This window comes from Ambystoma mexicanum, chromosome 6q, assembly GCF_040938575.1.
Source record: "Ambystoma mexicanum isolate Mex_15411 chromosome 6q, UKY_AmexF1_1, whole genome shotgun sequence".
In the NCBI taxonomy this organism is placed as follows: Eukaryota; Metazoa; Chordata; class Amphibia; order Caudata; family Ambystomatidae; genus Ambystoma; species Ambystoma mexicanum.
This window is the reverse complement of record NC_090937.1, coordinates 304614687-304637833: the sequence shown is the minus strand read 5'-3', so window position 1 is coordinate 304637833 and position 23147 is coordinate 304614687. Positions and strand designations below refer to the sequence as shown.

The 23147-nt window shown below is 48.3% G+C and overlaps 1 protein-coding gene across 17 annotated transcripts in view; it reads right to left on the bottom strand.

Annotated features, from left to right (window-relative positions):
* ANKRD17 (ankyrin repeat domain 17) overlaps positions 1 to 23147 on the bottom strand; it is a 2430147-nt gene that overhangs the window by 637646 nt on the left and 1769354 nt on the right. The window lies entirely within an intron of this gene.

The window sequence follows — 23147 nt, the reverse complement described above, 5'->3', positions numbered from 1 at the left end:
CAAAAGTTGGCACCATACAGCAAAGCTTAATGGAGATGGAAATTGAGTTCTAGTGTGGAAACTGTACTATATACGAGGATTACAGAAGTTACTACAGTGTACAACTTGTTCTTAATCCTATGTAAGTCCCTTTTCCTCAATACAAGTGGGATCTGACCAATCATTCCTATCAAAAGGATGATGGCACAAGTCATTGTTAACCTTGCCAAAAAGTTCTCAGCATAACTGTCTTTTCCAGTTCCATGCAGATCTCTTTGAGCCAGTCCTGGTTTTTGTTTCCAATTGCATGCTGGAACTTTTAGTTTCCTTCTTTCCATTGTAAGGGTGGGCCAACACGTCCCTGGATGCAGTGCAAAAAACACACAGGACTGGCCCGAAGAGACCCACATGGAACTGGGAAAGTCTGTAGTTTTGGTCTAAGGCGTAGAGCCCAGTGCCATGGATTGCTGGGGGGCTGCCCAGCCTTTGGGCGCCAGCTTCCCACACGAGGCAATGGCCCCTAAACCCAGCAGCGATCCCTGCATGCCCTAGAGGGCAAAGCTCTATCGCGGCACAACCCTTGGGAACCTGCCTTCAAAGTGGGTGAGCGGTCCCCTGACTTGCAGAGGACTCAGCTCCATCATGCCCTGTCAGAGCTCCAGGACGGCTGGGGATGCTGCCCCCACCCTTTGGAGCCTGCCTGGCATGTGGGTCTGCCACCCCCTGCTTAGCAGCGGTCCTGGGGCACCTCATCCATCCCCTGAGAAAAAACCTCTATCACACCACAGCCAGAGCTCCAGGAAGGGTGGAGGTGCTGCCCACACCCTTGGGCACCTGCTTTGCAGTTGGTTGGCCACCCCAGGCCCAGCAGATGTCACTGCGTGCCGCCTGGGGCGTGCTGGTACCTTGCCAGGGGTCCTTCCCTCCCAGGATCATTGCAATGCATAGAATTACCAGATGCCCACTCTATAAGCCCAGTCATCTGGTAGTCGGCCATATGAATGAATGCACAGGCCAGATGGCTGGGGTATGGGAGCAGACTTAAAACTGTTCTCCAGTTGGGTCAGTAATAAGGCTGGTCGATTTTGCCTAGACCTCACCCTCCGTCATCCAGGGTACAAAGAATACAAGAAAGCTTTGACACCTTCCCCCCCAGATTACTGTAGACAGTGTGTCAGGGTCCTGTCTGCAATCCACTCAGTTCTCGCTGCCCTACCAGGGCTTTGTTGCAAAACCACTGCAACCCCCACCACCCACGCCAGTACAAGGGCGGTTTCCCACAAGATGTCCCAGCCGAGCGGGTGTGCTGGGGCACCCTGCCAGCCCACGCAGTCATTTGATGCTCTCTGAGGGGCCTACCTTTCCAGGGAGCAGAGCACCTGTCTGTCATGAGAACATCAGCTGACTTGCAATCAGACGGCAGGCTGGTCTGCCCGTGTTCCTCCCCACACTGCACGGGATCAATTTGGCATACTTGTACTGTCTAGGGTTGGACTGCTTGGCCGGTATCTGCAGTTGTTTCAAGCAATTAGCTTCACACGCCTTGGGACCATGTCAACTTGACAGTACAACCTCTAGAGGACACCTTACATGGGTGGCTCTCCCCTTCGAGCAGAGCGAAGGCCGAGAGGCCCGGCAGCTCCCCAGTGGTCAGATCAGAGTGGACGTAGGTCGGGTGGTGGTGCGTGTTATCCCCAGCCACAACGTGGCTGTGCAGGCCCCATAAGCCATGTTGTTGCCCCTGCTCCAGCAGGTCCAAGCGACCATTCCATGGGGTGGCCCACACAAAAACAAACACCTGCTTAAAGTTGTGCCTGCGTCCAGACTCTCCCTTCCACCACCGTGCCGGAGCCGCCTGCATCCGTGTGGCTGACCAGCCTCCCCCACCGCCCCCCACCCCTCCAAAGCATCGGGGGAACACTTGGATCCGGCAGACAACCAAGGTTGTGAAGGACGGATAAAGATGGGCACGCAGCTTCCCCCAATGCCACTTTCCTGCAGGTGCAGCTATCTGGTAGATCCTGCCAGTAACATGTGCTTGCCTGAAAGATTAAGCCATACACTTGAAAGTGCACAAGGCCGGTACAGTGAAACTACAAATAGCTCTTTAAAATCAGTTATGGTTCCTTTGATCACTCCATCTACTGGTGATTTTAGAGCCAATACAAGCGGATGAGCACTGAGCTCCCAGGATGTATACATTTATCAGACCAAGACCAATCCAGGCCCGCCTGGGAACATTGATGACTCTAGATAACCTTGGGTTGGTCTCACCCCCCCGCCATGACAGCAACAATACATTCGGATGTCTGCCCTATCAACTTACAATGGTACTTTCTGTGCCTACCATGGAGACGGTGGGTAACAAGGATTCTTGGTTCAATTCCAGAGAGGGAGCCTGAGAAACGCTGTAACATTCAAGAAAGGTAGCAGGCGTGCAAATTACCCACTCCTGACTCTGGGAGGAAGTGATGAGAAATAACAATACAGCACGCTTTTGAGGCGCCAGCATTGGAATGAGTACACTTTGATTCCTTTAACGTGGATCCGTTGGAGGGCAAGGCTGGTGCCAGCAGCCACAGTAATTCCAGCTATAAAGGCCTATATTAAAGTTGCTGCAGTTAAAAAGCTCATAGTTGTTCCTGAATAAAAATGTATTAAACAGAAGAAAAGCTCATAGTTGGATCTTTGGATTGAACTGGTGGTCTGCTGCAAGGCGAGCTACCGCCTGTCCCACCCCCTGCCTCTGTGTTCAAAGCAGGCCGGTTGGCTGAATAATTCAGCTAGGTGTAATAGAATAGAACTCAGATTCTATTATGTTGGTTTTCAAACTGGGGCCATGATTAAGAGGGACGGCCGCGGGCATTAGTTTTGCGTCACTAGATGTACAATTTTTGGACTGGTGCAAGAATAGTCTGAGGTTGGCAGACCATCAGATGAACAAGTTACTTCTTACCTTGTAACGTTCTTTCGATGGGATGTTCCTCCGATGTATTCCTTATCTTAGATATCTCCTTCCAGCTTTGCTGGCCCCGGAAAATTATTCTCTAGAGGGCGCTGCGCGTCGACGACCGCCTGGTCGATGTCCCTCGACAGCCGCCCTATCGAAGTCACCCTGCCTATAAAGGTGGCGCGCAGCGTCCGTTGCTCAGTTCCGTTTTGTAGCCCACAGTTTTTCTGTCTGGACTAGACTAATCACCCTGAAGGAGTGTAAGCTGCAACCACAAGGGAAGTAGTACTGCGGGGATGGATGGGAGGGTCGATAAGGAATATGTCGGAGGAACATCCCATCGAAAGAACTTTACACGGTAAGAAGTAACTTGTTCTTCGAAGGGATTGTGTCCTCCGACGTATTCCTTATCTTAGATAGGCTCCCATAGCAGTATTCTGTTATTGGAGGTGGGAGTACTGACTTCATGCTTCCTTTTATTGATGAATGGAGTGCAATACTGCCCTTCCAAACCTAGTCTCTTGACTGGAGGAGGAATCCAAGTTGTAAAACCGTGTAAAGGTATGGACGGACGACCATGTGGCAGCCGCACATATGTCGCTAACCAGCACTCCTCTTTTGAGGGCCGATGAAGCTGCGATACCTTCTGGTCGAATGAGCCCTAAGATTTTGAGGGGGCTCTTTTCCTGCCAGTTTATAACATTCCAAAATGGCTAGAATGATCCATCTGGAAATGGTCTGCTTAGTTATCGGTAACCCCAGCTTGTGACCTGCGTAGCCTACAAACAGCTGGTCTGCTTGTCTTATCCTAGCCAGTCTACGGATGTAAAAACTTAAAGCCCTTCTAGGGTCCAGCCTGTGTAACCTCTCTTCCTCTTTTCCCGGATGAGGAGGAGGATAGAAAGATGGCAGGGTAATCTTCTGAGTGATATGGAATTCAGAAACCACCTTTGGGAGGAAATTAGGCTTCACTTGCAGGACAACTTTGTCTTTGTGAAAGATTGTATGAGGGGGTTTACAATAAAGAGCTTGTAACTCGCTCACCCTTCTAGCAGATGTAAGTGCTATTAATAAAACAGTTTTAAGGGTAAGAAATCTTAACGAACAAGAATGGAGTGGTTCGAAAGGTGTGCCCATCAGGAAAGTTAGCACTAAGTTTAAATCCCATAGGGGAACCTGGAATGGTCTTGGGGGATAAACGTTAGTTAACCCCTTTAGAAACTGTATTACCAAGGGTAACTTGAAATAGGATGGTTCTTCTGCAGTGCGCTAAAAGATGGATAGCGCTGCGAGATAGCCCTTAATGGTGCCAACTTGAAGGCCTGAATTCGCCAAATAGAGTAGGAAGGACAAAACCATTGGTGTACCACATGAAAAGGGGTCGATATTCTTTTCTCTACACCAGCTGCAAAATTTGTTCCAACGGCAGCGGTATAAAGACTTGGTTGCTGGCCTCCTTGCCGAAAGCAACACCTCCATAACATCATCAGGGAGGTCCCAATCCTTGTATCTCAGCCTTTCAGAAGCCAAGCGTGAAGGTTGAGGGTTTTGATGTCTGGATGGAGAACCTGACCTCCCTTCTGTGAGAGTAGATTCTCTCTGAGTGGAAGTCGAATTGGAGGGCAGATGGACAAGTCTAGAAGGTCCGGGTACCACATTCTCCTGGCCCAATCCGGGGCAATTAGGATCATGGTTTTCCGGAATCTTCTCAACCTCCTGATCATTTGAGGAATGACAGGGACCGGTGAGAACGCATACAGAAGCGGAAACTCCCAGTCCACTATGAACGCGTCTCCCAGAGCTCCTCTCGGGGGAAATTCCCTTGAACAGAACAGATCGCACTTCCTGTTGACACTCGTGGCGAACAGATCCACCTGAGGGGTTCCCCAAAGGGCGAAGATCTCTTGAAGGACTTCCTGAGCTAGTTCCCACTCGTGGGAGACTGTGCTCTGCCTGCTCAGAGCATTCGCTGTCAAGTTCTTCTCTCCGGCTAGGTGAACTGCCGATAGAGAGATCCCTTCTGGGATTGCCCAAAACCAGAGCTGCATCGCCTCTCTGCACAGGGGTAGTGATCCTACGCCTCCTCTTTTGTTGAGGTAATGCATGGCCACTGTGTTGTCCGTCATTATCAGGACATTCTTCCCTTGTACAGCTGGCAGGAACGCCTTCAGCGCAAGTCTGATGGCCCTCAGCTCTAACAGGTTGATATGTAGTCTGGACTCCGATGGAGACCAACGACCGCTGATGGTCAAGTCGTTGGCTCCCCACCCCGTGAGTGAGGCATCCGTGACTACGGTTATCTCCGGCCAGGGTTGCCAAAACTGTTCTCCTTTCAGAATGTTCTCCTGACAGGCCCACCACTGAAGGTCTCGAGCCACCCTGTCGGGAACCTGAAGAAGATCTGTCATTTTTCCTGAGAATTGTGACCACTGAGTCCTCAGTGCCCACTGGAGGGATCTCATTCTCAGGCGAGCCTCTGGCACTAGGAAAATGCAGGATGCCATGAGGCCTAGCAACCTCAAAAAGTCGAAGGCTGGGAGACGTTGGGCATTTTGGAACTTGGTAACCATCTGTAGAATATCTTGAGCCCTCACCTCTGGTGGCGAGGCTTTTCCCAGGGAAGTGTCCAGGATCGCTCCGATGAACTGGAGTCTCTGCGATGGTATCATTTGTGACTTCTTTAAATTGAGGGAGAAGCGCAGTCTGTGAAGGGAGTGGCAAACGTGATTTAGCTGGATCTGAGCTTGTTCCGTAGATACAGCCCTGATCAACCAATCGTCCAGGTAGGGGTAGACGTGAATCCCTTCCCTCCTTAGACTTGCCGCCACTACCGACATTAACTTGGTGAAGACCCTCGGGCGGAGGTCAGCCCAAATGGCAGCACTCGAAATTGATAATGAGAGTTGCCAATTGCGAACCTCAGGTATTTCCTGTGTTTGAGATGGATAGGCACATGGAAATAAGCGTCCTGAAGGTCCAGAGATACCAACCAGTCCTGGAACTGAAGGGCCTGAAGGATCTGAGAAAGAGTTACCATCTTGAATGTGTCTTTCCTGAGGAATTTGTTCAATTCTCGCAAGTCCAAGGTGGGTCTCAGTCCTCCGTCTTTCTTTGGAATGAGAAAGTAAGGGGAGTACTAGCCCTTGTTCCTCTCCACTACAGGTACCGGTTCTATGGCACCTTTCTCTAGCAGGTCTAAAATTTCCTGCAAGAGGAGCGGATCTGGAGCTTTCTGAGAGCTGATCCCCGGTGGATGACTCTGAGGTATGCGTAGGAGAGGCAGGCAGTAACCTTGGGCAACTGTTTCCAATGCCCAAGCATCTGACTTGATAGCCTGCCATTCTGCCAGATGTTGAGTTAACCTGCCTCCTAGAGGTGTCTTGTGAGGGAAGTCCTCAGAGTGGTTTTGGGGCGGCTGATGCAGATGCCGATGGTAAAGAGGCACCTGCTGTTGCTGCGGCTTTTGAATATCTACCCCGTCCACCTCAGGTATTTCTTCTTTGTCCCCTTTGAGCCGGTCGTCCTCTACCTCTTCCGAATGCGGAGTAGAAGCGAAAGGACTTGCCCCTCGCAGAGGTTCCTGTGGGACGAAAAGGTGTCTGACGGATTGCAGCACCTAGGGATTTTGCTGCTGCCTTTGATGTTTGCAGTTTTTCTAAACTGTCATCCGCCTTTTTCCCAAACAAAGAAAAGCCATCGAATGGCATGTTCAAGAGCCTGGCTTGCACATCTGGGGCAAAACCAGACTTTCTCAACCAAGCGAATCTCCTGGTTGTTGTACTTGCCGCCATTGCTCTGCTGATACTGTCAGCCGAATCAATGCCCGTCTGGAGGGGTTCACAAATAGCGTCTTTACCGTCCTGTATGATATTTAGGAACGCCTCCCTTTCTTCTCCCTCCGGGATGCAGTCAGCCACTGTAGAAGCACACTCCCAAAGTGTATGGCTGAATCTAGCAAGGGTGCAAGTGGCATTAACAGATTTTAACGCCATGCTACATGCCGAAAAAACTTTCTTTGCCATAGCATCATATTTCTTATCGTCCCTGTCCTGTGGGACGGTAGGGTAAGCAGTCTTGACATCAGTAGAAGATGCTGCTTGTACCACCAGACTTTCTGGGGATGGGTGTTTTGACAAAAACTCCGGGTCTGCAGAAGATACCCTGTATTTAGTAGACAGTTTTTTATTTACTGCCGGAACGACATCTGGGGTTTCCCAGTTCGTCATGATTTTCCTCTGAACAGCTTTATGAAAGGGCACTACAGGATCCTACTGTGGACCTTTATCAAGAATATCCGTAAGGACATCTTGTTGGAAAGCCTGTGAAGGTGTTGACCACCCCATAAATTCTGTGATCCTGGCCATTAAGGCTCAATAGGGGGTTTTAGCATGCTCCCCCGGGTCTGGCCTAGCAAACTCCACCTCAGGGGAAGTGTCTAACCCACTTGCCTCATGTAAGGAATCATGGAGATCCTTTAACCTGCGTTCTTCCGAGGATAACTCCTCTTGAACTGGGGTTGCAGGTCCCTGCAACTCAAATGTGTCTTCTTGTTCAGATAGTTCTCCCTCTTCCATAATTGAGGACATAGTTCTCAATTGTTCTGAACTCACAAAGGGTGTGAAACCCATCTCCAAGGCAGAGGGTGCCAAACTTGTTGTAATTGGCCTCGAAAACGTCGATGTCGTCGACGTCGGAGGCTTCGGGCGTGGCGTCGAAAACAAAGGCAGAGGCCTCGTGGTCCTCGATAGAATTGGGATTCTGCTCGAGGAAGTCGACAATCTCGACGCCATCGTCATCGAGGACCTGGGAATAGCCACTGGGTACGTCGCAACCGTGACTTTCCTTGGCGTCGACGCCGGTGTCGAAGATGGCGTCGAGTCGACAGACCCGTGTGTCGAAGGTCCCTTCGACAACGGCGTCGAAGACATCGACCTTGGCATCGACGGAACCTTAGTCGACGGCGTCGACAGAACCTTCGAAGAAGGTTTCGAGGTCATAGCCTTACTCGAGGGTTCGTGACGCGCTCGAGAAGCTTCTTTCGCCGGGTACTGCGACTCGCTGCGTTTTTTACCTTTGGGTCTTTCGACCAGAATATCGCTCTCGGCAGTCTTCGAGGGCGTCGAGGCTGCTTTCTCGAAGACGCTCATCATATTTTTGCAGAATTCCTCCCATTCAGCCCGGGAACTATGTTTCGTGGGGCAAGGGATTCTCTTAGGAGAAACAGAGGAAGAGGAGGACGGAGAAGGGGATCTTCGACGTCTCCTCTTCGAGTGCTTCGATCTCGAGGAGTGACGGGACCCACTCCGAGACCTGGAGCGCGAATGGTGACGAGGAGACGAATGTCTCGACTTTGTCGAGGAAGAAGAAGTTTTTGAAGTCTTACCTTTCTCCAGCTTCCCCGCTCCTTCAGGGCCTTAGCTGTCATGGACATACAGTCCTCGCACTCCGAACAATGGTGTTCAGCTCCCAAACACCACAAACTCTGTGAGGGTCAGTCAGCGACATCTTTTTCCCACAGTCTCGGCATTTTTTGAAGCCGGACCGAGGGGTTGTCGGTTCCGACGAGGAAGCCATCGAGTATGGATCGAATATCTCGAGGTAAATAGGATGAATTCTCTACGAAACTGAGCAACGATATTCCGAGGCACTGAGTAAGCGCGGAAAAACGGAACTGAGCAACGGACGCTGCGCGCGGCCTTTATAGGCAGGATGACGTCAACGTCGATACGGCGGCTGTCGAGGGACAACGACTAGGCGGTCGTCGACGTGCAGCGCCCTCTAGAGAAAAATTTTCCGAGGCCAGCAAAGCTGGAAGGAGATATCTAAGATAAGGAATACGTCGGAGGACACAATCCCTTCGAAACTGTTGTAGTTCCAACCACAAACTATGCAGACTAGTGATCTGCTGGTGATACTCCCATGACCCGCCGAGCAGCTTCTGGGAAACCAAAATCAAAATCTTTGGGTTCTGGAGGGGGTATGGTTGCAAAGCTGAAAATTAAAGGAATTGATGTAAGGGCACCAGTAGGAGTGGAGCTTGTGTCTTAATTTGACTTAACATGGGAAACCTCACCTAATCCAGACACGGAAAGGATGGACAGACTGATAGCTCTTTCCCAATTCAGTGGGTGGTGGTGCATGGCCGTTCTTTGTCTGGTTAATTCCAATAATGAACAATACTAGTTACGCGACCCCCAGCAGTCAGCATTCAAATTCTTAGAGGGACAAGTTACGTTCAGCCATGCAAGATCGAGCAATAGCAGGTCTCTGATGCCTTTAGATGTCCGGGGCTGCATGCATGCTACACTGAACAGATCAGGGTGTGTCTACCCTTCGCCGACAGGTGGGGTTAACCCGCTAAACACCATTAGTGATGGGGATTGCAATTATTTCCCATGAACGAGGAATTCACAGTAAGTGCGGGTTAGAAGCTTGCATTGACCAAGTCCCTGCGGTTTGTACACTCTGCCCATAGCTACTACTGATTGGATGGTTTAGTGAGGTCCTCCGATCTGCACCGCCGGGGTCTGTAATGGCTCTGGTGGAGCACCGAGAAGACGATCAAACGGACTATCTAGTGGAAGTAAAAGTTGTAACAAGGGTTCTGTAGTAGAACTTGTCGAAGGATCATTAACAGCGGAGCAGCCAGGGGAGGAGCATGGGTCCGACCTTAGTTGCATCCCAGATGCGCACACCCACACCTTGGAGCACCACGCATGCTACAGTCTAGCCAGCAGCGCTGTCCCTGGCAAGCGGGGGACCAGGTGGCTTAAGTCATAATTCCCTCCCGGTAGTGGCCACGGCCCAGCAGACGGATGCAGACGTCCAGAAAGGGTTGGATCAACCTGCCGGAAGAGCACCCATCCATACACGCAGAAGAGAGAGGGCCCTGAGTGGCACCAAGTTGCTGTTCTGGCTGGGCGCTCCCCAACTATATCCATGTCCCACCAGCAGGCGAGATGGCCTTGATGTGTCCCCGGTCGGCAGGGATGTCCCGAGTGGAGGCAGCTGGGAGATATGATATGGCATTTATGACGTGCCTATACACAAGTGTTTCAAGGCGTGTAAGGTGAGGAAAACCTGGATATTCTCGAAGGACGCCTCCCCAGTCGGATGGGGTCTGGGCATGCCGGATGAGCTCTGAGCCAAGGCAAGGCTGGGCATACTCGACGTGCAGGAGTCTAGGTCCGGCCGCACACCACAGTGGGAGAGTGATGGCCAGGTCGGGTGGACTTTCCTCATAACTATCAGCCCCTCTGTGACCGGGATGGGGTCTGAAACTCTAGCAGTCCCACGCAACCTCCTGCTGCCTCTATCCTCGGCGGCTGCTGTGTGTGCGGATGGGCCAGCAGTGGAGTGGCCTGCCTCTGTTGCCGTGGGAAGCCTCTCCTGCTGTTTCAGATGGAAGGCGGGGATGGGGGGGGGGACTTCCTGGGCTGAGCGCCTGGAAAAATTCTTTTGAAAATCTGAAACCCTCGGCTGACTACCAAATGGGAAGCTAGACTGGGCAATGGGACTTCTTGCTGCATTGTATGGACGGGCAGTGCTGCTTCCCCCCAGCCTCTCCTGCACTGGCAGCTCAGGCTGACGTCTGAAAGTTGCCTGGGACTCTTGGCAGTGGATCACAAAAATTGCGTGTCGAAGAACGCAGCTAGCTGCGAGAATTAGTGTAAAACTTCCAAAACGCACCTTGTGGCCCGGGTTCCTCCCAGGGATATGCCTGTCCGAGGGTCGCTTCAATGTCAATCGCACTGGGGACACTTCAAGAGGCGCAGCTGGGGACATCGAAGGGGCTCTGTTGCCTTTATCCCCTATGGGCAGACCCCGATCGGCCGAGTTGCAAGATCCATGGACCTTGCACAGTGGCTTGTTTCCGGTGCGTCCGGAATCCCTGCTTTAAACCCTTGTGGGCCTAGGTGCCCGGGGTGTGCCCTCAGTGTGGTGGCGCCGGCTTAAAACTTGAGCATCTCCCCTGGGGCAGCTGCCAGCGCCGTCTGATGTCCCAAGGCTGCCTGTGTGGGACGGCTCTGGAGCAAACGCCTTGCGTTTGTGTCCGGCAGGTAAACTCTCTTCATGCAGGCTTTTGCACAGATTGGGCAGCACACACTCTGCCACGCCGGAGACGCAGGGCTGGAGCCAAAGGCTGGATGCCAGAGCTTCGGCTTGCAACAACAACCTCGGATCAGACGTGACAACCCGCTGAATTTAAGCGTATTACTTAGTGGAGGCAAACAAACTAACCTGGATTCCTTCAGCAACGGTCTTAGGCAGAATCCTATGCAGTTCCCTTAGGGAGCACTACAGAAGATTAAAAAGAGAAGGAAAGGTGGTTATAAGAGTTTAGGTGCACCAACACATTTCTTGATGAAAAGCAATCTAGAGAAGGCAGTTTTAACAGATTTAGCCAGAGTCAAGAGGCCTGTGCCAGAGTCAATGGTACAAGGCACGTGCCCAGGATCAAACGGTTCTAGTAGCTGCAGTCAAGTCTTTAACGATTTGAAAAAGCGGTGCGGAACATGAAAAGATAATGTTAGACGATAGGGGCAGCCAACCCAGAAGGTAAGTAAAGGATTTAAAACACCTTTAGAAGTACCCAACGAAACGGTAGGCCTGGCGGAACAATGTACCTTGAAAGCGGTGGCGGTATTTCCTGGCAGTTCCTGCAGTTCGGGAGATCCAGAAGAGGAAGAGCGGCTCTCGTCGTGGAGGAAGGTTCGAGTTACTGCACTGCCCAGGGATGAAGCTAGCCGCGGTGCTGCCAAAACTAAAAAAAAGGTACGCTACTTTAAATCGCGGTCGTGGTGGACGGGTGCCTGGCTATCCGGTCTCCTAGTGCTGGGCACTGCAATTCGACCAAGGCAGGTCCTGGAAGGCGACTGGCGAACTGGTTGGCCCCACCAGCTCAAGGGAAGAAGACTCTTGCAGGTGAAGATCTTCTCGAGTCGTTGAAGAAAAGTGGCGAGGATCTGCAGCAGGGCTTCACTGGTTGTTCAGTCGTTGCAGATGTCTTCAGCTTCTCTCCTCTTCGGGTTTCTTAGTTCCAGTGGCGACGTCTTGTCCTACAGTCTTCAGGTCCCTGCTTTTATGCAGAAAAACTCCCATTCAAAAAGCCTAGCTGTCACTCACACAGTGGGGTGTCTATGCTGGCGGGATAACCCCCCAGCCTATCAGTGGAGAGTGCAACTTGGGTTGCCTAGGTAACCCTGTCCAGGGTGCCTATTCCCCCCCTCCCACACATCCTGTCTACCCCAAACTCAGTGGCGCCGAAAGGAGGGCTTCTTTGCAGAAGCCCGCCAAAAGGACGAACAAAGGATCCCCGACCTGGGTTAGGATTTCAGAGAAAGACACGAGAAAGAAATATTATCAAAGATCTGGCAATAAAAACCTACTGGAGTAAAGTTAATATTAAAATATATGTTAGAGGCGGTCAGAAAAAGTGGTAGCCTCGAACAATGGGAAAATACCATAGGAAGATATTTGCGGTCGAATATTTACGGTAGTAACCACTGCCACCAGCCAGAAGCTTTGTAGAGAGGGACTGGACGGCACCCTCTCGAAAATGAACACCAGGGAAAAACTATTAACCCTTTCCAGTACCTCCATGGTAAGATGGGTTGTACTGTTTTTGTTCATAACCAGTGACTACTAAAGTCAATGCAGACTTTACATGCCCTGGGAGACAGTAGTCAGTCCCAGGGTATGGGGTCTATGTTTGGGGGTCACTATGACACCCCTGTGTTACTGAACTGAGGGTGCTGTGTAACACACATGTAAAAAGATGATACCTATGAAGGTGAGAAAAACCCCATAGACCATAAGCACAAAAATAGCCTAAAACACACATCAGCAACATGTCTAAGAGTGGGAGAAAGAGTCTCACTCTTAGCAGGAGAAAAAAAATACACCCTTCAAATTCAGCAAAGTTGCTGGGGGACTCTATAGGTAAGGGAAATTAGCCTTAGAAGAGAGATCTTCCTAACAAACAGTGAGTGAAGAGTCCAGCACAGAATCATCCATGGTGGGTTTTGACGTGATGTGAGTACTGCCCAGTACTCTGAATGCCTAAGTGAAGAAATGCAATAAAGCGCAGGTAAATGATGGGAGTAACTATTTTTTTAAATTTTTTTTAATTTGCATTTTTATTGCGCTCACACAGCCCATGGGCATCGAGGCGCTGTTACAGGAAATGTTTGATTTTTTAGTTGCGTAATTGTAATTTTTGTTTTAGTTGCGTATTTATAACGCGCCTGAATACCCAGAGGTTTCTAAACGCGGACCCAGAGATCAAACCTGTGTTGCTTCGTGTCGTCTTGCTTCCAAGGCGAACACGTTGCTGCTGAGCTAACCTCCCGGGACTCTCATGGTAGCCAAATGCCCTGTGTGATGAATCGTGGGATCACGTAACTTCTCACCATGGGGGAGCCCTTCCCTGTGAGGATAGGGAGGTGAGGTTGCTACTAGATATTCCCCCTAGCGGTGGTAAAAATCAGGACGTCATCACAGGGAGGGACTTTCCTGATGGGGACGGTGACTCCCGCTCCATGGTGGAACTCCCTAATCCCCCTTACTGTTGAGTCCCCGAAATCCTTGAGGTGTGGAAGAAAATCTGCTGATAGTATCACTATAAGCAATTGTGACACTGCTCCCTTTCTTCTAATAAAACCTAATTCGTTATGGAAATACTAGAAAGAGGATGTCAGGAGTTATACACAATACTCTCATGTGATTTCTAAAGCACAGAAGTGGTGGCCCCGAGGAGGCTTGAAGAGTGCATCATTGATACAGACAAGGGACTTTGACATTTCTCTGGTGAGGATCCAGCAACCAACCATAAAAATAGACAAAGGACGGAACTGAAGGGAACCAGGGAAACCAGAGAAGCCAGCGTGAAGACGCACCTACCTGGGAAGTTCAAACTCGGAAACTAAGACACAAGACTGTGAAGCAAGCCCTCGTCGAGAGGACGTGGCTGGAAGGTTAGGTAAGTTTCGGGAACTAGAAGGGCAGACTAATGCAGAAGAGGATACGGCCAACAGTGGCGTGACCTCATCGAGGTGGACCAGTTGGTCCCTTAACAACGCTGATACCAGTCAACTGGAAGCCCAGCAGAACCAAAGCAGGGGCAAAAGAATCAAGGAAAGAGCAGCAACAAACAACGAAGAGTGGCCACAACGGCCCAAGAAGAACCAGTGACATGGTCCCAGTAATAAAGGGGTAACTGGAACCATGGTAGAACCGTTAGAGGTTTGGGGGAGAAGAATGCATCAGGCATAATCTCCCTCATCTCAGTAATTCTTGCAAAGTTGATCAAAGCATCAGGCGTGACCTCCCTCGTCTCATTAATTGTTGTGAAGTCGACCAAAACAGAGGGAAATCTCCCTTGTCACAGAGTATGTTGTAAGAGGAAGCTAAATGGAATACTAATGAGGAGTAATTTCCCTTGCCTCAACAATTGTTCCAAAGTTGACCAACGCCTCAGGATTGATCTCCCTCGTCTCAGTATTTGGTGCCAAGCCTACCAAAGCCTCAGGAGTGATCTCCCTCATCTCAGTGATTCTGACAAAAATAACCAAGGACTCAGGAGTAGTCTCACTCAACAGTACTTGCAGTTACAGTAAACACAGTAAACAAAGTGAGGCAGGAACACTTAAATCAACTCTGGAGAAAGCCTTTAGAGAAGTACAAAGCTAAATAGTAACTTAAGAAATATGGTCATCAAGAGTCAAGTGAACCAGGAAAAGGGAGTCATTCCAAAAACAGTTTTGTTGATTGATACACTAGGGCAAAGGTTGTCAAAGATACCCAACTATTGGACCAGGAGGAGCGAGTCATCATCCTGTTATTCCGTATCTTTGTTTGTTTAGTTATTTAAATAGCGTTTAGTTACAGGCCATTGTTACATTATTTACACAAGGAAATTAACAATATAATACATACAAAATGCCATTTACATAGATACAGTATCAATCTGAAAGGTCCTAAACAGGGCATACTAAAGACGGTCATGAATCCTTAGTAAAGAGCCAACTTTTGGTACTTTTCCTAAAGCTAAAGAAGGACTAGTCTGCTCTTAAAGTTGTAGGTAGGGAATTCCACAACTAGGCAGCCATAACAGGAAAGCTGCTACCCCTTGCTTTTTTCAGTTTAAATCTGGGGACCTTTAGGCAAAAAGAGTTTGAGGTCCTTGTAGGGTGTGTCGACGTATTTTTGACAATTTTCTCCATTAAGTATTTAGGGGCTGAATTAGTTAGACATTTGTGAGTAAGGGAGACAGTTTTAACTGTATTCTGTCCTTGACAGAAAGACTATTATTCCATCTAGCCTCCGAGATGTGTTGCCTTCTTGGAATACTTAGCGCTGTTCTAAGTACATTGTTCTGTAATATTTGAAGTTTGACGACAATAGAGTTGCTTGTACCTAGGTAAAGTGTGTTGCAAGTTTCGAGAGAATTAATGCTCTCACTAGGGTAATGCAACTCTCTGTAGATAAAAAGTGTTTACAGGCATGGATCAGCTCGCAAGTGTATGCTGTCGCGGAGGCCGTGGCGTAAACTAGCTAGTAGAAACCCAAGGTTTTTACCTCCTTCGCCACTTTAATGTCAATACTCTTGATGTTAAATGAAAGGTAGTGATTTCTAAGTTTAAGATTGGCCGAAGCTCCTAGAAGCAAGAGCTCAGTCTTCTCGTTCATACACAGGCCGTGTTTGTGGAACATGTACTCTTATTTAAGACTTTGTAACACAATCCCCAAGGTTGATACCAGTGAACCAGGAGAAGGGAGTCATTCTTCTGCTGTTCTTTAAGTTGTTGTTGTATATCGTAGTAGGGCTAGAGTTCGGTAGTTTTGGACTGAGAAAGGGACTTTTCTTTTGGACAACCAACCTGACAACAAGCACCAGAGTTTTCCTTAGTTTGGTAGGGAATACCCTTTAGAATAAGGAGAGTTAGGCCATTTTTCTTATTGTTTAGTAAATTAATAGTAACTCACCATAGTGACTAACGTACCTCTTAGTCCATAGTCCCCTTTCCTCCATACTACATGGGCGTCCCTCGCAAGGGACGGGAGACGGAACCTTTTTCACCAGAAAAAACCTACTTCCCCTTTAAATTTAGAGGTGCGCAGGGCGCAGCTCTGGGAGCATGCGCTCCCCTGACTTGGCCCACCGGCGCCATTCCTCAGTCCACACTGACACGTCGCCAATATTTACCATTGCCTAATAACACCAGTATTATTAGGGGGGAGGATGGTGGGACGTACTGAGGAAAGGGGACTATGGACTAAGAGTACGCTAGTCACTACAGTGAGTAATTTATAATTACTGTTACGTCCTGAGAAGGGCTGCCGTCGCCTTCATTAGTCTGGTGAATACCCTGGGGGCTGAGTTGAGGCGAAGGGTAGCACCCTGCATTGGAATTTTCTCCATTAAGTATTTAGGGGCTGAATTAGTTAGACATTTGTGAGTAAGGGAGACAGTTTTAACTGTATTCTGTCCTTGACAGAAAGACAATTATTATTCCATCTAGCCTCTGAGATGTGTTGCCTTCTTGGAATACTTAGCGCTGTTCTAAGTGCTGTTCTAAGTGCATTGTTCTGTAATATTTGAAGTTTGACGACAATATAGTTGCTTGCACCTTTCATTTAACATCAACAGTATTGACATTAAAGTGGCGAAGGAGGTAAAAACCTTGGGTTTCTACTAGCTAGTTTACGCCACGGCCTCCCGAAGAACCAGTCTTCGGAGGCTGAAGAGGTGGTAGGTGATATTGACGGAGTGGCTGGAGGCTGCTGGTCCAAGAACGCACTCTGTCGGTTGCAGAGGGAACCTGCCCGCGCTGCTGATGGATAAACTGTAGGCCACGTACCTGGTTGACACCACTGCCACCTTGAATCTGGTCCTCCCGCCTGCTCCATTCCTAGGAGCGGCACCGGATGAGCGGTCATTTTGTCGAGCTACGTGCCAAAGTCACGGTGCTTGGCTCCCTGGGCCCAGCCTCCTCCAAGACTCTCGGCGGTGGAGCATGAGACCTACCCTGCACCTCAGGCCAGAGCCTGGAAGGCGTATTGTCCTCAGAAGTGTTGCTGTGTGTGCTGCGTGCAGGCACCCCCTCGGACATTAGGCCAGTACTAGGGCATTGCCCCTCGGGTGTACACCCGGTAAAAGAACCTCAGCACTGAGTCCTGTTAAGGATTTCAATCAGGCAACATACACTGGTCTCAGCCTAGTATGTAGCGCACAACTGAGATGCTTTTCTCCTTATTTCATGCAGATTCAATTTGAGATGGTACACAAGTCGTATCACACCACCTTTTCAAATACCCCGGGTCACAATGGACCATGAACCAGGCTGGTTAGTAAAATGCAATATTTATTTATTTTAAAATCCAAAAGAAATCATGCAGTTTTTAATATGGGGCAGCGATCAGCAATGGGGTGATAATTACAATGAGAATGTAAGCAATGCACTTGGTTTAACCTTCTAGTGGCAGATATACAAAACACCAGGGAATCCAAGCACTTTTTGATTTAGCAAAGATAGCACCTGAGTTAGGATTTCCCCCTGCAATGTTCCCTCAACCCACAAATAATTGATTTCTGAATCGATAGAAAGACACAGCAGGTAATAACGATTAAAAGGCAGAAAAAGGAATCAAAATCGACCTTCCCTCACCAAGTAAGAGTGGAAAACGAATTTTAAACCGCTGGCAATGTTATAAAATGACACACGAAAATGGACAAATAAATAATGAATGTGTGTTAACAACCTTGAAGCAAATACAATCCCTCACTAAAGCAACAATCCAAAGACACTAACAATCACAAGCAACGGATTACCAAGAGCATATAATTCGAAAATGAATGGAAAATGTAAAACATGTTGCAGCAAAATGAAACGTGTAAAAGTTGCATTTTCTTAATTCCCGCTTTAAATTACCCAAACGGTTTTTAATAAAAACAGGTGAATTGCGCTTTGAGCAAAATGAAGCCATGAAATAGGAAAGGAAATCAGTTGTGATAATAACAGTTTTACTCTAAACTAGAGTATTCAGACTACACCACCAACGATGGACACAGTAAGATCCAAGTTTGATTAGCAAATTCAACCCTGTCACCCCAGCGCCAAACCCTGGCGGAAACCAGTCCGATCACTCGAAATAGAAGTAATGGTTTAGGATTATACAAGACAAAATTGAAAAGAGATGGCGCTAGCACTTTTGAAAGTCATGGGTAAGGTGCACAGATAATTCTAACAGTTTTAACAAGTTATCAGGATAAGGATAGGATGGCTTAGAGAGTGGGATAAGGACAAATGCAAGACAAGATAGGCTATGGATTTCTATGGGGTAGGGATTATACTTGCAGTCCACTTTTAGTTTGGGATTTTGGACCGTCAATGGTTCTGGTCACTACACGGCAGCGCGCCTGGCAAAGGAAAACAGCTGGTCCGTTCTGGTCACCGGATGGCAAGTGTTAGGCAGAATCCAGTGCAGTTCCCTTAGGGAGCACTACACCAGATTAGGACTACAGGTGAGAGCAATAAATCCCCTTTGGTATCAGTCTGTACCACAAAGTTTTAGTTGGTAGCTGTGGTTGAGCAGTCAGACTTATCTCAAGAGGGAGATGAGCAGTATTCAGCGTTTACACAATAGGTCTATTAGACTATGGCACAAGGAAACACTGACCAAAGCTTGGTAGTTAAAAAGTATATATATATTTATTTTATAGACTTCTAATCACACACATGTATCACAAGTATCAAGCAAGTTAAATTAAGTCAAGGAAAAATATACACACTCCCTAAATGAATTGTAGACCAAGTGAACCAGAGTGAAAACTGAGCAAAATGGCATTTCACAATGAATATGCAGAGGGAAGAAAGAGTAGTTATAAGAAAGGGGTGCACCACATAGTTCGAATGGAGAATCAATCTCGAGAAAGCAGGTCTAACAATGTGACCAGAGGCAATAGGCCTGTGCCAGAGTTAGTGGTACAGGGCAAGGGCCCAGGAGCAAAATGTTCTTGTAGCTGCAGTCAAGTCTTTGGATAACGATATTTGAAGAGGTGGTTGCAAAAGTTTGAAAAGACAATGTTAAGAGAGAGGGGCGGCCAACCCAAAGGGTAGGTAAAGGATTTAAAACACCTTTATCACTACCGCGAAGAAAGGGCGGCCTGGCTGAACAATGTACCTTAAAATGGAGAAGTGGCTCCTGCGGTGGCGGTTGTTCCTGGTAGTTCCTGCAGTTCGGGGGATCCAGTAGAGGAAGAGAGGCTGCCCGACGAATAAAAGGTACGCTCCTTTAAATTGCGGTCTGGGTGGACTGGTGCCTGGCTATCCGGGCTCCGAGTACTGGGTACGAGAGATTCAACCAAGGCCGGTCCGGGAAGGCGATTGGCAAACTGGTTGGCCGCACCAGCTCAAGGGAAGAAGGCTCTTGCAGGTGAAGATCTTCTCTCGTCGTGTGCAGAAAAGTGCTGAGACGCTGCAGCAGGGCTTCACCGGTGGTTCAGTCGTTGCAGATGTTTTTGGCTTCTCTCCTCTTCGGCTTCTTAGTTCCAGTGGTGATGTCTTGCTCTTCCAGTCCTCAGGACCCTGCTTTTATGCAAAAAGATCCCCATTCATACAGCCTAGCTGTCACTCACACAGTGGAGTGGTCATCTTGGCGGGAGACCCTCCAGCCTATCAGGATAGAGTGCGACATGGGTTGCGGAGGCAACCCTGTCCAGGGGTCCTACTCCCCCTCCCACACAATGGACCCACCCCAGACTCAGTGGCGCCGGAAGGAGGGCTTCTGGGCAGAAGCCCGCCAAACGGATGAACAAAGGATCCCCGACCTGGGTTAGGATTGTAGAGAAAGACACGGGAAAGAAGTTATATTAAAGTTCTGGCAAACCTATCGGAGCAAAGTTAGTATAAAAATGCACCGGCGGTATGTTAGAGGCTGTCAGAAAATGTGGTAGCCTCAAACAATGGCAAAATCCCATAGAGAAATATTCACGGTCGAATATTTATGGTAGTAACCACTGCCACCAGCCAGAAACTTTTGAGAGAGGTACTGTAGGGTACACTCTCGAAAATGAACATAGGGGAAACTATTAACCCCTTCCAGTACCTCCATAGTAAGATGGGTTGTACTGGTTTAGTTCATAGGATTTGACTAGTAAAGTCAATGGGGACTTTACATGCCCTGGGAGACAGTAGTCAGTCCCAGGGTATGGAGTCTATGTTTGGGGGTCGCTACGACACCCCTGTGTCACTGCACTGAGGGTGCTGTGCAACACATGTGAATAAAGATGGTTCCCATAGGGGTTGAGAAAGATCCCATAGGCATTAAACACAAAAATAGCCTAGAACACACATAGCAAAAATGCCTAAGAGTGGGAAAAAGAGTTTCACTCTTAGCAGGTAAAAAGAACAAACCCTTCACATCCAGCAAAGCTGCTGGGGGACTCTTTAAGTAAGGGAAATTAGCCATAAAATGAGAATTCTCCCTAACAGCAAGGACATCGGAATGGCAATTCTGGTCACTGGATACAAAAGGTCAGCTGGATGGTAGGATTGCAGCGGGCATGCAGTTAGTGGGCAGCAAGCCAGTCTAATTTCAGGATGCAAAAGGTACCACAGATTTCCCCTTTGGTTATTTGGGAATTTTAGTGGGATTTCAGAATTGAGACCTTGCTTGGATAGGATCAGCAATGCCTGGGTTATGCAGTGGGCCCTGGAGTAGGGTCAGCAATGCTTTGGCCTTGTAGTTGGGATCTGGACTCAGCAGGATGAATGGGACAGGGACGCCGACGCAGGAAATCAGGAAGGGTGTGTGTCTGGAGTCTCGTCAGGGACTCTTATTTATAATGCATAGTGACATCATAGACTATATTGCTGGGCCGGCTTAGCTAAGCATGCTTCTAAACAACTGGATTGGACAATCAATGTTGGCTACCTCCCCTAAGACGTGAATCAGTTTAGGAGGTTGCATTTTATGGTGTAAAAAGACTTCCCACAGACCTTTTTGCCAAAAATCAGTCATAACAGGATTTACACATTTGTACATTTGCAGCACCTTAATAAATGACATTATCAGGTTACATATTTTATGTAGAGCATAGCAGTCCAATCCTGCAATCTTTGAGACATTGTTTTGTCCATTTAATACTATAGTAATTTTGAGTATGAAAGATTTGGCCTAAAATTCCTTAACTTTATACACATGTGTGGATGATCATAAGGGATGCAAGTATACAAATGTGCATTGGCAACATGTAGGTTTTTCTTGTGATCCGCAATACTTTGCCATTTCTATTCCCAAGGTGTCAGTGAATTCTACCATGTCTTCAATGAAAGGTTATAAAATCAAATTTAGACTAACGTGTTCGCATTTTTACAAAGTCTTGCCGCAGAGATAAAAGTCTTTATGAAATGGTCTCTGGAAGCAAATGGTAATCCTTTGTCACTGGACCATTTTTTTCCATTCAGCTGCCACCAACTGTCATTTCCTTCAAAGCAAGGTGGGAGTTTTCCAACTTGATTGAAGGTTTATTGCCCCTTCCCACCTTCATACTTCCTTGCCCTGTGAGGTCCACTGTCAGGAGTTTCAGCCCAGACTAGATTCTTTCCAACCTAGTAATTATCAGTGGGGTGTTAGTCTCTGCTGGGAGTTTTTATGGTGGTTCCCTTCCTCTGGGGGAAGCCTTGGCTCTGCCAACTGGAATAACCCGTTTTTTTTAGAGCTTGCAAACTCCAGCCCGCGTGGTTTAAAACCTTTATTTTCTTATTTTGGGTCCTGAATTAAAACAAACCTGTGGAATAAAATAGCCCATGTGTGTATTATCACCAGCAACAAAACCCCTTTACATTGTTAGATAAGGCAGGCTTTCATTCAACAGTTTACTTTTTAAACGGGGACTGTTCTCCTTTTAGTTTGCAAAGCAAATTTTTATACATGTGTGATGAAAAGCAGGCATTTCATTTTAAATCAGTTTTGCATCTCCAGATTCCCACCCTGTCTTGCAGCCATAGTTTTTTTCTTGAATGCAGGAGTTTTGTCTGAAGCACAGATACATTGAAACTAACATGGCCCAGATAGCTGGAGTCTCTGTGAAATACTGAGCTTTGATACTTTGTGATAAAATGAAGCTCCTTGTTCACTTTTCTCAGAGTTGGTTTGACAGGGCCTGTCATTCAGGGGTCATGCTTGGTTTTGCTGAAGCACAATGTGGGACATGAATGTGCATGGCAGGGCCTTATTAATCACAGTGGTTTAACGAAGAGCATATGGAAATAGCGTCAGAACAGCATTTTTTAATGGTGAAAAAGTTTCCTTTTTAATGGGGACTTTGGTCTGGCAGCAAAACAGCGCTGCTTTTTCACTCTATTTCTTATGTATATGTATATGTAAGAAAACACTGGCAAGCTCCCTTAGTGTGTCCCCGTGTTCCATCCTGCCCACTATGTGCTTGGCAAGATGGTGCAGGCATCTTTTTGTTGCTGCACAACGCAGTTGTGAGGCCATGGTGCTTACTGGAACCAGTGCAACCATTTTGCTGTTTATGCGCAAATGCATCTTGGTTTTGGCAAAATTCTGTTCAGTGGGTCAATGCAGCCCACAGTCCGGAAGGATCCACTGAGCCCTAGGGGTGCGTGTGATGGTGCGAGGACCAGAGAGGTTCATCTGGCTCGGGCACTTCCTTGGGAAGGAGTAGCTCTTACAGGGTGCGATGGAAAATAACGGCCCTCCCTTGTGCCTCGATCTCTGTCTGACGAAGTCCTTTGAGTCCTCTGAGGTGACCTTTCGAAGAGCTCCCTCCACCTGCCTAGCCTGTTCTTCAGTGCACGTGGAGACAGTGCGTCGCACACAGTACAACCTTCCCAGCAGTAGTCAGGGCCTTGGCAATGGAGGCAAAAAGCGTGGGGGGTCGGACGTAGCAAAGAGCCCCTCGCAGGCTGGACACCTGCTGCAGCCTGCTGAAGTTGGCATGCGCCGGAGGACCAAGTACCTGATTGACGAATAGAAGACAAAAAGATAGAAGTATTCGGGGAAGAGCACATGGAATTACATGGCCGAAGCCAAACTCAGTGCCGCAGAAAAGGGACTGAGGAGTGGCGCCTGTGAGCGGAGTTGGGGGAGGGCATGCTCGTAGGGCCGCGTGCCTCTAAATTTAGGGGAAGTAGGTTTTTTCTGGTGAAAAAGGTTCTGTCTCCCGTCCCTAGCAAGGGACGCCCAT